Below are 15,884 nucleotides of genomic sequence, written 5' to 3' on the forward strand. Positions count from 1 at the left end.
CCAGGCTCTATACTAACTCGGGGGTCCAGACAATAGGACCTTCAAGCCTCCACCTTCCTTGGCTATCCACTAACTTTGTGATCCACTCATATAACTCAACTAGAAAGGAACAAAAAAGAATCTCATGAATTTTTGTATACAGGTACCTGTCTAGCCATTGTTCCTTTCTCACCTGTGGATTTCTGTTCTCCCATGCCGCGAATTCGTGGATCTTCCTATCCAACCATTATTCGACCTCTTTCTTAGTTGGATTCTAGTGATATGACATCACACATCTCTCATGTAGATTCCGGTCCTGACAACAGAACCATTTGTTGGCTTCGTGGGCTCTGACCTAGGTTTAGCATTAGTTAGCGAAAAAAATCCCCATACTACCAGCCCCTTCGGCACCAGCCCGCGGTGTGCAGACCGAAGTCTCACACGAAGCAGTATGGGGGTATGTTGGAACCATGTTTCTACACCCCTAGATGGTTGTGATTTTCGTTTATACCCTCTACCCCTACTTTTGTGCAAGTCGCTAAGCCTTAGGGCTCTGTTAGTCTATCCCTTATTCTGTCCCTCAGTACCTCTGCGATGGTGTACGATTGACCTTCGCGTAGCCCTAACCCGTAGTCCATGTACTTTCTCGCAACTATGACAATGTATTGTATAGGTTCCCAAGTTATCCCAAGTGTTTTACTTATCTTACTACCCAATCACAGTTAGCACCATGTAAATCGATATCCTTACTTCCATTCAATTAACCGAAACAATCATATATATCTGCGCATAAAATAAACATTATAAATTAAACCTGAAACACAATATACTCGAATGTATTAACAGGAACTAAATACACAATAATTGCATAATAATTGTTCTTATTGGTATCTTTCAGTTTAAGATAGACGCTATCCACCCCACGCACACAGCTGCAGGGGTCTGCGCACTCAGCTGCAGACTTCCACCCTAGGCCTCTGCGCATTTAGCTACAGAGCTTCTACCTACGCTATGACCCGATAACACTTAGACTTCTCTACTCTACTTTGCTACTTCCTTCCTTTCTTCCCCCTAAAGCTTACTTACTTAGCTCCATTTTATACAATCCATGGTCTGCGGACCATGGGTGGATCTTTACAGCCGACTTTATACTTTACAAAATAATGGTGGACAACCCTTTATGACTCTTGACACCTTCGTGCTGCGTAACCACAAAATGTAGAGACTTTACAACTTTATTACAAAATTCTCCCAAAACATGGGCTTTTAGCCCCAAAACAACCCTTGGGGGAACCCATTCCCAACAAGAACATTAAATCATTTCTTTCTTCTCCAAAGAATGATATTCTCTCCTATTCTAATACAGAGAAGCCAAGGCTATCTCTCCAAACGCTAAGCCTCCAAAACCCTTTTTCTTGAGTTATGAGGTTTGTTTTATAACAAGAGAAATGACCTTTCATATCCCTTATGACTCTTGGGTTAACCTCATGATTCTTGCACTTCTAATGTGACCTTTGGACTTCTATATGACTTCTGGACTTTTCTTAAGACTCTTTTGTCCATATATGAATATGTGGCTTTCCATATTTCAGATATGGCTCTTGGACTTCCACACATTAAATATTGTACTTTCTTTTAAATAATTACATCATTACATCCAAAAATGATGTGACAAGGCACATGGACACACATGACATTGTGATGAGACTAGTACAAGTCAAAAGTTGACAATTATGACATGGACTTCATGTCGAGATGGAAATTCCAAGATATTGTTCTTACTGCTTTTTCTCAATATCCATTAGAGGTCTGCATAATACTTCATCTTCATGAAGTATATGCTTTGTTATTCATCTTCACCCTCCAAGGGGTTGAAAATTGGGAGTCTTCACTACGATCTTGATCTTCCAACTTCCATCACAATCTAGTGTCATTTCATCTTCTTGTTCAATGATCAACATGTCTTTACCATTTCACATGTGTCTTCTAGCATCATCTCCTTCTCCTTTTATTCAATCATCATCCTCTCATATCAAGATATAGTATGCAGATTAAAAAATCACACATGACAAGATGACATCAGTCTGAAAAACTCCTAGTACAACATGCTTCATGAAATTCGTTGGTGGAGTTGGAATTGGGTACTAGATTGGGATGAATGTTAAGGGATTGTGGAGTGCACAGTTTCAAAGGATAGTAGCAGAGGATTGGTTCTTGTGAATATGGAATGCACCATTCTTGAGGCTTAGGAAATAAGGTTGTGCATTTAAGGCAATATTTCCCAAAAAGACTACGTAATGCATATTTCATGAGAGAGAGAGACCATGGGATTGGAGATTTGCATAGATCAAGAAGGTAGGGAGTCAACCTATTTCTTGCCAATATGTAATGCACAAAAGGAGACTAGGAGGGAGGCTTGATTTTATAGTTGTGGAGGTCACGAGGCCAGGATTGAGCACTTTGACTACACAATGCATAGTTCTGGGAGGTAGTGACTGTGCATTTCATAGTTCCAGGAGACAATGATGCAATTTTGATGCTTTCCAATACACAATTCACAGTTATTGTGTGGTAGAATGAGGCCAAGTTGGTCGAGGAGGAAACTTTATATAATTTAGTTAAGTGTGGGATTTTTGAGGCAAAGACGAAACTGAGGTACGACTTCCACATGATTACACACTCAAAATCATCAATGACACAACATGGAACACTCAACACTTAGAAACAACATGATCCATTTAGTGTGATGACAAAACAACATATGCCTCCAAGTACGACATTAAAGATACACTTTGTGAAGACAGTGAAAGCACTAGTGTGAAAATGCATAAAACTTTGGGAATCAGTCTAAGACATGTATACATGATATATAGGACCCATTGGCACCATAGTTTCCCCTTGAAATTAACCATAACTCCACATGTTTTTTATGTGTGATAATTTTTCCCATGCCAATGGACGACACTTTCAACAGTAAGAGAAAAGTGCAAACAACACTTGCAAAGACTTTAATAAAATCAACATGACAGATGATAGAGTGAAGATGATACAAATTTAAACATGAACACAACAAATTATAGATATAACCATAAATACAGAGATGCAACAAAAATAACACTTCCTTTGATTAATATCAAATAATTAAATATGCTTACAAACAGTATGAAAATGAGACTACCTCGACAATAATAGCTTATCTCTAAGAAGAGATGTGGTGGCTACATGCCTCTGAACTGCGTTACAATGAGGCTCAAGGGCCTTTTTATTATTGAACAATACTAACAACCCGTAAACTACCAAAACCCTAACCCGAGGAGATGTAACACCAAGATTTTATGGGCCCTTTTTCGGTCCCTATAATACTACTGATTCCCGCATTACTATTGTTGTTGTATCCCTTATTGATTTTTTCGTGCCCCTATTGTCCCCATATTGTTATTATTGTGCCCCATAAAATCCCACTATTGTTATTTTTGTGCCTTTATATTATTATTGTTAGGCCGGCTTTGGTTATATTGTGACCCCTTAGACTCCTACATATAGAAAAGAGGTTTTGTCATTGGAATCATACAAGAATTGTTCATTTGTGTTATGTAAAGGAGGTTTCCCCCTTGAAGAGGACTATTTCTAAGGTGTTGATCTATCTTTGCTATCTTTATGTGAATTGGTTTCATAACATTTGGTATCAGAGCTCTGGATTCTAGGGTTTTGCTGCTCCAAACAGGTCATTGTGGCATTTTCACTATAACTTTTTCACTACAAAGTTTCAGAAGCTAAAAAAACTCATTTGAGATGGAATCAATCTGAACCTTGGGCCTAAATATCAGATCTCTTCTCGCTATATTTTTGGAGATATAATCTGAGGATGTTAGGATTTTTGCAGACCCCCAAATTACATTCCAAACAGGTGACCTTGGTAAAATAGTCATAACTTGCACTCTGAGCATCAGATTGAATTTTCGTAAAAAGTTACGGAAACAGGACAGATTGTACTTTTGTTGGGTATCATTTTGAGAACCTAAGGTTGAAATAGTGACCTATGGTGTGTCATACAAGTTCGATCTACTGAACCAGTCTATACTCAAGTCATCATGGGAGATTTAGCATAAATCTTCATTGGAGAATCCAACCTTTATCAGACTTATAGGGTTAGAAAGATTACTCAAAGGGTTACTGTAGGAGGAAATTTCAGACCTTGGAGATCCAAAATTACAGAGATACATCATATTTAATATCTAGCTCCTATAAAGTGAAAAAAGGTGTGTAGTTTTTTAAAATTTTGCCATAAGCTTGGTTTGAAAATTTATTTTGAAGGAATTCAAAGGGCATAGTGAAGCATTATTATTGGTAATTTATGCCTCGAAGAAAGAAAATGGAAACACCTACTAAGCAAATTGAAAGCTCTAGCTTGAATCATGAAGAAGAGGAAGAAATGCAACATGATATATCAGAATTACGAGACCAGGTGCAACAAATTTCACTTGCACAAAAAGTAACAGAAGCTAAGATGGATGGCTTAAAGAAATACGTATAAGCTAAGATGTATGGCATGGAATCTAAGATGGATGGTTTAAAGAAAGGCATAGAAGCTAAGATGAATGATGTGGAAGCTAAGATGGACAGCGTGGAACCTAAGATGGATGGCGTGGAAGCGAAGATGGATGATTTAAAGAAAGGCATGGAAGATTTGAAGACATATTTGAAGACAGATTTAATTTAACAAAGTTTGTACCAGAAATTCTTACTAATGGAAAAAGGGTAGTAAAGGAAACTCATGATGAGAACAAAATAAATGTTAATCATGATTTCATAGACTCTAATGTTGGACCGAAGAACTGTCATGTTCCAAAGATCGATATGAGGAAGATTGATGGCAAGGATCCCAGAACATGGATACTACAGATGGAGCAATTTTTTGATCTCCATAATGTTCAAAACACACAAAAGGTATGCTTTGCAACTTTATATTTGGAACCAAATCATTTTGTATGGTATCGATGGCTTTTCTCTCATAAAAAAATTGTCATTTGGGCTATTTTTATAGATGAAATGATAGCACATTATGAGGATACAAAAAGAAACACTTTTTTTAGCCAAATGATAAATCTCAAACAAAATTGTTCAATGATGGAGCACATTGAGGACTTCCAAAAATTGAATATAAGGGTAAAAGGTACTCTAGAGGAGCAAAGGATTGATTTTTTCATAGGGACTTTAAAACATAACATCCAACATGAGGTTCACCTTTGGGAACTAGATTCATTGGAGAAGGCATTGTGGTTGGCAAGAAAAATGGAAAGAAAAATTATGGCAACAAGGAATCCTACCACCCACAATCATAAAGATGGAAGTGTTGCTTCCCCTAGCCATCCACAACCTACAAGGTTGACACCACAACAATTGGAATAAAAAAGAGAAAAAGGGTTTTGTTACAGTTGTGATAGAAAATACAATAAAGGTCATAAGTGTGCCAAGAAGAAATTATTTTACATAGATTGTGAAGAGCAAGAAGGAAAGGAATAAGAAATGTCAAAAGAAGAGGATATACACTAGGAAGAAACCCTATAAAAAGAAGAAATGGATCCGACCATATATTGTAATGCATTGGCTAGAATTACCACTCCTCAAACTATCAAGATAGAAGGGCATATCAAGAAGAAAAGGGTAATAGTGTTGATTGATTCGGGAAGTACCCATAAATTTATTCATTGTAAGATAGCCAAGGAATTGAATTGCTTCCTATATCCAGCACCAGAGTGTTAAGTGATGGTTGCAAGTTGAGGAACCATAAATTGTTCAGGAAAGTGCAATAACATCAAGCTATCCATGGGAGAATATGTATTGAATAACCCAATGCTTTCCATTCCAATGAGTGGTGTTGATGTTGTACTAGGCATCTAATGGCTACAATCCTTGGGTACAATAGCTTTTAATTTTCAAGAACTTTTCGTGAAATTCTCTTCAGAACGAAAGGAATTTTAATTAAGGGGTATCGCAGGGAAACCAGGAAAGATAATCAGATCTAACGGAATGAAAAAGATTCTAAACAAATAAAAATGAGGCATAATTGCACAATTATGTCTACTAGAGGTTCCCACATCGAAATCATCCATTTCTCCAGATCTCCAAAAAGTCTTCGACAATCATTCCAAGGTATTTGAGACTCCCAAAGGCCTCCCACATATTCGTGATCATGATCATGCTATTAATTTGATTCCAAGAAGTGTTCCTCCAAACATCAAGCCTTACAGATATCCCTATGTCCAAAAGAGTGAAATTGAACGTATGGTTGCAGAAATGCTAGAGGCTAGTATAATTCAACCTAGTCATTGTTCTTTCTCTTCTTTAGTAGTATTGGTTCACAAGAAGGATGGATCATGGTGCATGTGTCCAAACTATAGGGAGCTCAACGAGATAACTATTAAAGATAAATTTCCCATTCCTTTCATTGATGATTTATTGGATGAATTGCATGGATCAATTTACTTCACCAAGTTGGATCTTCATTCAGGATATCATGAAATCAGAATGAAGACTGATGACATTCAAAAAACAACATTTAGAACCCATGAGGGTCATTATGAATTTTTTATCATGCCTTTTGGCCTTACTAATGCATCTTCTACATTTCAAGGTTTGATGAATTCCATTTTCAAACCCTTCCTTAGAAAATTTGTGTTAGTATTTTTTGATGATATACTAATCTACAACAAGACTTTGAAGGATCATGTCGAACATGTTGACATGGTGCTCAAACTATTGGAGGAGAAAGAATTATATGCAAAATATCCAAATGTTTCTTTGGAGTACAAGAGTTGGAATATCTGGGTCATATTGTATATCATGAAGGTGTTAAGGTAGACCCTAGCAAAATTAAAACCATTAAGGAATGGAAAATCCCCACATACGTAAAGCATCTACGAGGATTTCTCAGGTTGACAGGGTATTATCACAAGTTTGTTAAGAATTATGGGAGAATAGTAGCACCTCTAACAACATTATTGAAGAAAGATGCATTTTCATGGAATCCAGAAGCAACGAAGGCCTTTGGACATCTTAAAGAGGCAATGTGCCAAGCACCAGTCTTAGCTACACCGGACTTCACAAAAACCTTTATTGTGGAATGTGATGCTTCAGGAAATGGAATTGGTGTTGTTCTAATGCAAGATGAAAGACCCATTGCTTTTGAAAGTCGTCCAATCAAGGGAAAGTTTTTAAGCAAAGCTATTTATGAGAAGGAAATGTTGGCAATACTCCATGCACTTAAGAAATGGCGACCCTACCTAATGGGAAGACACTTCAAGGTAAAAACAGATCATGATAGCCTTAAATACTTTTTAGAACAAAGATTATCCTCTGAAGAGCAACAAAAGTGGGTCACAAAGATGTTGGGTTATGACTTTGAAATCATCTACAAAAAAGGGAAGAAAAATGTTGTGGCAAATGCACTCTCAAGAAAGGATGAGGATGTGGGAGCATTTCTTTGCACCATTTCTATTATCCAACTAGATTGGATAAACGAAGCAAGGGATGAATGGAAGAATGATGTGGAAGTATGGGCACTCATTCAAAAGATACAAAAAGATCCCAGTACATTTGATACATTTAGCTGGAAAAATGATTCGTTATGGTACAAGGATCGGTTATACCTATGTAAGAATTCCCAACTCAAACAAAAGATTCTTAGGGAATTTCACACATCTCCCTTAGGAGGGAACTCAAGATTTCTAAAAACCTACCACAAGGTTAAGAACAATTTTTTTTGGGATGGCCTAAAATCGGATATTCAAAAGTTTGTGGCAGAATGTTTGGTTTTCAAACAAAATAAAGTTGAAACAATTAAGACCCCAGGACTATTACAACCTTTATCCATTCCAAGCCAATGTTGGGAGGAGGTTTCAATGGATTTTATCATAGGTTTACCCAAGTCCAAAGGAAAGAGTGTTATCATGGTGGTAGTTGACAAACTTACCAAGTATGCACAATTTTGTGCATTGTCTCATCCATTTAAAGTGAGTACAGTTTCTACTGCATTTATGGAAACAATTCAAAGGCTACATGGAAACCCAAATATTACTGTAAGCGACAAAGATCCCATTTTCAGTGGAAATTTTTGGATAGAATTATTTTCTTGTCTTGGTACTAAGTTAGGTCATAGCTCATCTTATCATCCTCAATCTGATGTGCAAACTGAGATAGTAAACAAATGTTTGGAAGGATATCTTTGTTTCTTTGTATCTCATAAACAAACATAATGGGTCAAATGGTTGCCTCTGGCTAAATGGCAATATTACACTTCCTTCCATTTTGCAACAAAAATGACCCCATTTATGGCACTTTATGGATATCATCCACCATCCATCACGTCATATTTAAGATAAAATTCTAAGGTTCAAGCAGTGGAAGATCACATCGAGCATCAACAACAATTTCTCTAACTCTTAAAGGATAACCTCACCTTAACGCAGAATAGAATGAAACAGCAGGTAGATCAACATCGCAGTGAAAGAAGTTTTGATGTTGGTGATTGGGTATTCCTATGGGTACAACCATATAAAAAAATGTCCTTCAAGAAAGCTAAGAAGGATAATAAATTATCACCAAAGTATTATGGTTCGTACAAGGTGTTGCAAAATATAGGTACTATGGCATACAAATTGGAGCTTCCTGTAGCTTCCCAAGTGCACCCAGTTTTCCATGTTTCATGCTTAAAGAAGGTTATAGGTGACAAGCTTCCAGTTCAAACAATATTGCCAGAACTTGATGAGGAAGGAAAAATCATATTGGAACCTGAAGCATTCAAAGAAATAATAACTCAATAGCTACGAAATCGATCAATTTCAGAGTATCTCATCAAGTGGAAGAACTTACCCATTGAAGATTCCACATAGGAGTATGAGAATTTTATACAGAAGCATCCAGAACTACTCAAGCATTGAGGAAAACACTTTTTTGAAGGAGAGGGGCATGTTAGGTCCATATAATACTAGTGATTCCCCCATTACTATTGTTGTTGTACCCCTTATTGTTATTGTTGTGGCCCTATTGTCCCCATATTTTTATTATTGTGCCCCATAGACTCCCACTATTGTTATTTTTGTGCCTTTATATTATTATTGTTAGGTTGGCTTTGGCTATATTGTGACCCCTTAGACTCCCATCTATAGAAATGAGGTTTTATCATTTCAATCATCCGAGAATTGTTCATTTTGTGTAATGTAAAGGAGGTTGCCCCCTCGAAGAGGCTTATTTATAAGGCATTGATCTATATTTTCTATCTTTATGTGAGATGGTTTCATAACAACCCCATTGGGGTTAGTTGGAGAACCAACTTCCCAGGGGAGTGACTTGGTCATATTATCTCTATTTGATGCTCATGATACCCCATTGTAAATATATTTCTGAGCACTACAATGGAAAAGATGATTTTATAAAAAAACCACTAGCAGTAGATTGCCAAACAAATGTCATTTAGGGCCTCAAAATGGCTCTGGAAGTTTAGGACCAGAAAAAATGCTAAAAATAGTAAAATGTGCTACAATTAAGGAAACTAAAAAACTGAAAGAAACAATGGTGGGGGTCCAAGTGGAATTGGCGTGTAGCCACCAATATCCACCTGGATCATTCTTCCCTCTTTAGGAGGAAACGGTCCCCATTGCGTTGAGCTCCTCCATGAGATGAGGAATCTTCTGCTGAACTTGGTCCTTGGTGAGCCACTTGCCCTGGTGAAGGAGTTGGTCTGCTTTGATAACTCGATACAGTTGGATCTGCAACTGGCGAGTGTGCTTGATCTATGTGTCCATGATCCGATCAGTTGCAGCTTATTCCATGTAATATGGATTTAACTTTGTTGGTGTGAGTTGTTCTGCAATGTCAAATGTGTCTAGTAATGGTGGAAAGTATGGCCGAAGGCGATCCACATTAAACACTAGGTGCAGGCCAAGGAATGGGGGAATGCTGATCTCAAAAGAATTATCTCCCACAGCGTTGGTGATGGTGTATGGCCCATATCAGAGCGGGTGAATTTTGTGGTGGGGCTCGGTGAGGCGCTCCTTATGCAAATGTAGCCAAACTTTGTCACCCACCTGGAACTTGTGTGGCACCTAATGTTGATCATGTCACTGCTTGTACTTGGCATTAGTTTTATTCAATATGTCATGGACCTATTAGAGGATGTGTTGAATATGCTCAATGAAGATATTTTCCTTGTTGGCTTCGGATTGGATATGAGCCGAATCTCCCTGAGTCACTGTAATTGGTATGGCCACATGAATGGGACATAGTGGCTGGAATCTGAAGCCCACCTAAAAATGGTTGTGGCCAGTCCAGTTGTGGAGAGCCTGGTTGTATCTATGCTAGACATAGGGCAAGCTCTCATCCCATGTGCATGGATGATTTGAGTTGTACATGCACAGAATGTGTACGATCATCATGTTGACGACCTCTATTTGGCCATTTGTTTGGGGATGGAAGGCTGTGGACTTAGGGAGCTTGGTGTCTAGCATCAATCAGAGATTGGACCAAAATGTACTGAGGAACTTGTTGTCCCAATCTAAGATGATAGACTGTGGGATCCCAAAGTATACCCACACTCATTCAAAGAGGAGTTTAACAATGGCTTCTGATGTGATACTCTTCTTATAGGCCGCCATAATGACCATCTTTGAGAATCGGTCAATGACGACAAAAATGTAGTCATTGCCATACGTAGTATAAGGAAGGCATGACATGTAACCCATGGAGATGGATTCCCAAGGTTGATCAGGGGTGGGTAGAAGATTATAGAGACCTCGCTTCTTAATGGTTGGTTTGGAGATTGTGCATGCAATGCAAGATCTAATGTACTTCCCAATATCCTATAGAATATTCAGCCAATAGAAATAATTCTATAATACTGACACTGATTTCTCGACCTCGAAATGCCCAGCATCCCGACTATAGTGTGCTTCCAAAATCATCTTTGCACGCTTGCTTGAAGGAAAACAAAGGTGTCCCATATGGCATAATAGCACATCCAAGAGGTGAAAACTTGAAACTTGCTGACCCCCAAGAACATACGGTATGTGTGGCCAAATTTCGGGTCGATTTGTAGAGAAGTGGCCAATCAGAAGTCTCATGTCCACAAGAGTTGAGCACGGTAGTTAACGCCATGATCGGTGGTCGGCTAAGGTAGTCTGCAACATTATTTGTGCTTCCCTTCTTGTACTTGATATTCAAATGGAACTGTTCCATGTATGTGGACCACTTCTCATGGTGATGATTCTGCAACTTCCCTTATGTCTGTATGAATTATAGGGTTCGTTGGTTTGTGTGGATGATTGTTTCCTTCCCCAAAATGTAATGCTTCCATTGTCGGCAGGCCTGCACAATGGAATACATCTCTTTATCATAAGTGGGATACTTTCGGACTATGTCTGAAAGTGTCTTAGTGCGATATGCCACTGGATACCCTTGTTGAGTAAAGACTGTCCTAATAGCATAGTCAGAGACATACGTCCCAATCTCAAATGGTTGTTGCAAGTCTGGTAATGTGAGCACTGGTGCAGAGCAGAGGTGATGTTTCAACTATACGAATGCCTTTTGTCGAGATTCATACAAAAATAACTTTCCTTTCGCTCCTCCTTTGGTGAATTAACTCAAGGGCCAAATGATATTAGAGAACCACAACACGAACCTGTGCTAGAAATTGGCAAGATCCAGAAAGTTGCGGAGCTCTGTCAGAGTGGTTGGGGCTGGCCAATCGTGAATGACTTGGATCTTGGATGGATCCACCTGCACCCCCCTTTCATCGATAATGGATCCTAGATATTGAACCTAGGTCATGCCAAAAGTACATTTCTCCAAATTGTCACACAGCTTGTGTTGCCGCGGTGTTTGGAGAACTTTGCGGATATGGTGGAGGTGCTCTTCCCAACTCTTTTTGAAGATCAGGATGTCATCCAAGTATACCACTACAAATGAGTTGGTGAATGGATGTAATATGTCATACATGAGCCTCATGAAGGTTACAGGAGCATTCGTCAACCCAAAAGGAATAACCAACCATTTGAAAAGGCCCTCCTTCACTTTGAAGGCAGTCTTCAACACATCGGAGGGTTCAATTGGTAATTGGTGTATCCAGAGTTCAAGTCAATCTTTCTGAAATATTTTTCTCCCATGAGTTGGTCTAGAAGGTCATCAATCTATGGGATCAGGTACCTATTCTAGACAGTGATCTTGTTCAGCACTCAATCGTCAATACAGAGTCTCCAAGTCCCATCCTTCTTCTGTACTAAAATGATTGGGCTCCCACACAGCAATGAACTTAGTTGAATGTGACATTTATGCAACATCTCTTGAAATTTCCTATTGATTTCATCATTATCAAAAATGGAGAGTCGATAGATTGGTCCATTGGGTAACAATGCACCTGGGGTTAGATCGATGGAGTGCTTGACCAGACAGTGTAGAGGCACCCATATGGGGGAGGTGAAGATGTCCTTGTACTCCTCCACGACCTTGTCCATCTATTTTTTTCATGTGGAGGGGCCTTTTCTGGAGGCCGTGGATACTGTCTTCTTCCTTCCTTAAGGGTGTATCATTAGGAAAACAAATTTCCTGATTTTTGAAATTAGTTTACTACATTGTTTTGTAGTAACTAGAGAGATGGCGGTAGGCAGGGCTACCTCCAGTATCCTGTACAACTTATTTCATAATGTAACAATAACAATGCAAGGCCTTGATTCATACACAACATATCACTTCTACCAGTATGGTTGGCCTAATAATACATCACAAACATCAAGGGGAGAAATGTCACATACTACCTCATTTGTCAAGGGCTTGATGTTGTAAGGAAGGTGCATTGTTGGCTCATGCATAGATCTCGTCCTTGGTGAAGCCACCCAGTGGCGTATGATTGTGGAAGTGTTGTGGTTGGTAATCATAGTTGGTTGATGACCTCTACTGAAATGGGGTTATTTTGTCTTCCGCTATCAACAATGAACTGTAGTGGGGAACCCTTCTCCCACATCTGGGAGTGGACGTGACGCTCATCCTCCTCTGGATCTTCGGGTTCCTCCTTTTAGATCTTTGTGGTGGTATCAATGGTCTTGGGCTCCACATCAATAATCATCTTCCCCTTGTCATTACCCTTGTCAATTTTTGACTCAGAGTCGGAACATGCATCTAATTCTGAACCCTTCAGCTTGGCCACCAGTGATTCCTTTTCTCGACACTCGCTTGTGTTGTGGGTGGAGATCTTATGGAACTCACACCACTTTCCCATGTCCTTCTTCAACTTTCCAGTGTTTTCCTTTTCTCATGGCCTTGGCGGGTTGTCTTGGGTTGTCTCACCTAAGCTTTGTCCTTTTTTCTATGGTTTGGGGTCACCTTTCCCTTGCTTTGGATTCACAGATCGAAGGTCTTGCTTCTTCTATTTAAACTACTTCTCGATCTTGACGGTTTATCACATGCCATGGTGAGTGAGGAGATGTCCAGGAACTCCATCTCATCCTGGATGTATCTATGTAGGCAGCCACTATACTTTATTACCAAATGTTTCTCAGAATCCCTGATGCTCAACTTCGTGCGTAGCATATGAAAAACATTGGTAAAATCCAGCACATCTTCGTCCCTTCCCTGCCGCAGCATGGTCCACTTTATGTATTTGTCCTCATAGCTCCCAACAGGGTAGTACTACTCCTTTATGGCATCCTAGAATGAATTCCAAGTGGGAGCAACTAAAAAAAATGAGTTCTTACTTTCATCATTCTGCTCACAATAGGTTTCCCACCATTCCTTAATGTGCGGGGCGCTTTGAGAAGAGAAAAAGTAATCTTTTCTCCACTGGAAAAATCATGAACTGAAAAATATCTTTCTAAGAGATTCAACCATTTATCTATGGCGTCTACATCTATTTAACCCTCAAATAAGGGAATGTCAAAGTTTACTTGTACCTTAAAAGTTGTGGAGCCTCCATAGTGGCTGTTGGATGTGGATGCGCCTCCGGTGGGCAGCCATTGAAGGATCTGAGTAATGTTATCCATCATCGCGTTTCTTTGTTTCTCGAGGGTCTCGTCGAGCAATATTTTGATAGGTTCTCCTTCTCCCTCTTCTTTCTTTTCTTACTCCATGGGAGGCCGCCAAGATTTACGAGGCTCGTCTTGCAAAGGTTCCACCAGTGCGAGCCCTAGCTCCTTATATCCTAACCTCGTTGGGGACATGAAAAGATAAACACAGAAAGAGTAGACTGCTCTGATACCACTGATCTAAATTTAAACAAGAATACAATAAATTATAGATATAACCATAAATACAGAGATGCAGCATAAATACTTCCTTTGATTAATATCAAATAATGAAATATACTTACAACCAACATGGAAATGAGACTAGCTCGATGATGGTAGCTTATCTCTGAGAAGAGATGTGGTGGCTACATGCCTCTGAACTACATTATAATGTGTCTCAAGGGCCTTTTTATTATTTAACAATAATAGAAAGCCATAAAGAACCAAAACCCTAACCTGAGGAGATGTAACACCAAGATTTCATGGGCCCCGTTGGGGTTAGTTGGAGATGCAACTTCCCGGGGTCATTACTTGGTCATATTATCTCCATTTGACATGCATGATACCCCATTGGAAAGATCTCTCCGAGGAGTATGACAAAAAATATGTTTTAAGTAGAAAACGGTTGGTGGTATATTGCCAAAAAAATGTCGTTTAGGGCCTTGAAACAGCTCCAGAAGTTTAGGACCCCAAAAACGGCTAAAAATAGTGAACTATGCTACAATTAAGGAAACTAAAAAACTGAAAGAAATAATGGTAGGGGTCCAAGTGGAATTGGCAGGTGGCCACCAATATCCACCTGGATTAGAAGATAACATGAAAATGAAACTTTTTAAAGTAAAATAAATCCCAAAGAACAATTACGAATGTGAAAGTGACACTTGCGAAAACAAAGGTGCACTAGAGCGAGAGTTGAGAAAACTCACTAAAATAGAAGTACAATTGTAATCAAACTGAGGAGCACTGTCACTGGAGAGTGGACACCAACTATTGGCATGTCTTCTGTAGTACACTTTGCTTATGGATTTCACAAGCCTTATCCTTAGCAGCTACATAGTGCCTATGGAAGCTTGCATTGAAAGAATTGCACTTGTAAATTCTTCCAAAACTGAGCATCCATAAGCAAGTGATTTTGATACTTATAAGAGGATTCAATAATTTATACAACATTAGATTACCATGAAGTTACCATAGAATGACTAATCACAAGATCCTCAGTAGGCTCCAAAGTTCAAGTGTAAGCAAGATTTTGGAAGGTGTTTGTCGTAGGGACAACATCTTTTTAAGATAAACCAAATCAAACATTTCTTTAATGAAACTTGTCAATTTAAACCAAATCTAAGCTTATCTAATTGAATTCCTAAACTGTTTCCATGATCTAATGCAGAGAGGTAGTCAATGGCCTTCTAGTTTAGCCCATAACACTAGGAGGGAGTGTTGATAGTCTCTCTGGTTCAATTCCTACAACCGAGAAACAACTTTGGACCCTCAAATTTTTTTAATTATGTTGTTTCAAAATTGAATTTTTTAAAATTTGGGTCATTTCAATATTTGGAAAATTTTTAAAAGAGCTATACCATCATACATAAATTTATTTATAATTAAATATCAATTTACTGAAAATTATTACAACTTCCTTGGTATGTTCAAACACAAATTTAATTAAAGATACTTGAATTCTAGCCATTTAACAGTATTTATGATAAAATTTAATATTCATTTCCAATTGTATTACACTGTTAGATTGTAGTAGAGCAAAAGGGGTACTTCACTTGAAGGTCGCATGATAGTGCAACAAAACAGAAGATAAATACTCATTTAGTACCTCTTTCAAATTTATTCACCAAAACTTTA

The sequence above is a fragment of the Pinus tabuliformis genome, chromosome 9 (genome assembly GCF_031772625.1).
Source record: "Pinus tabuliformis cultivar Carrire ecotype Pingquan chromosome 9, CPIR1, whole genome shotgun sequence".
Lineage (NCBI taxonomy): Eukaryota > Viridiplantae > Streptophyta > Pinopsida > Pinales > Pinaceae > Pinus > Pinus tabuliformis.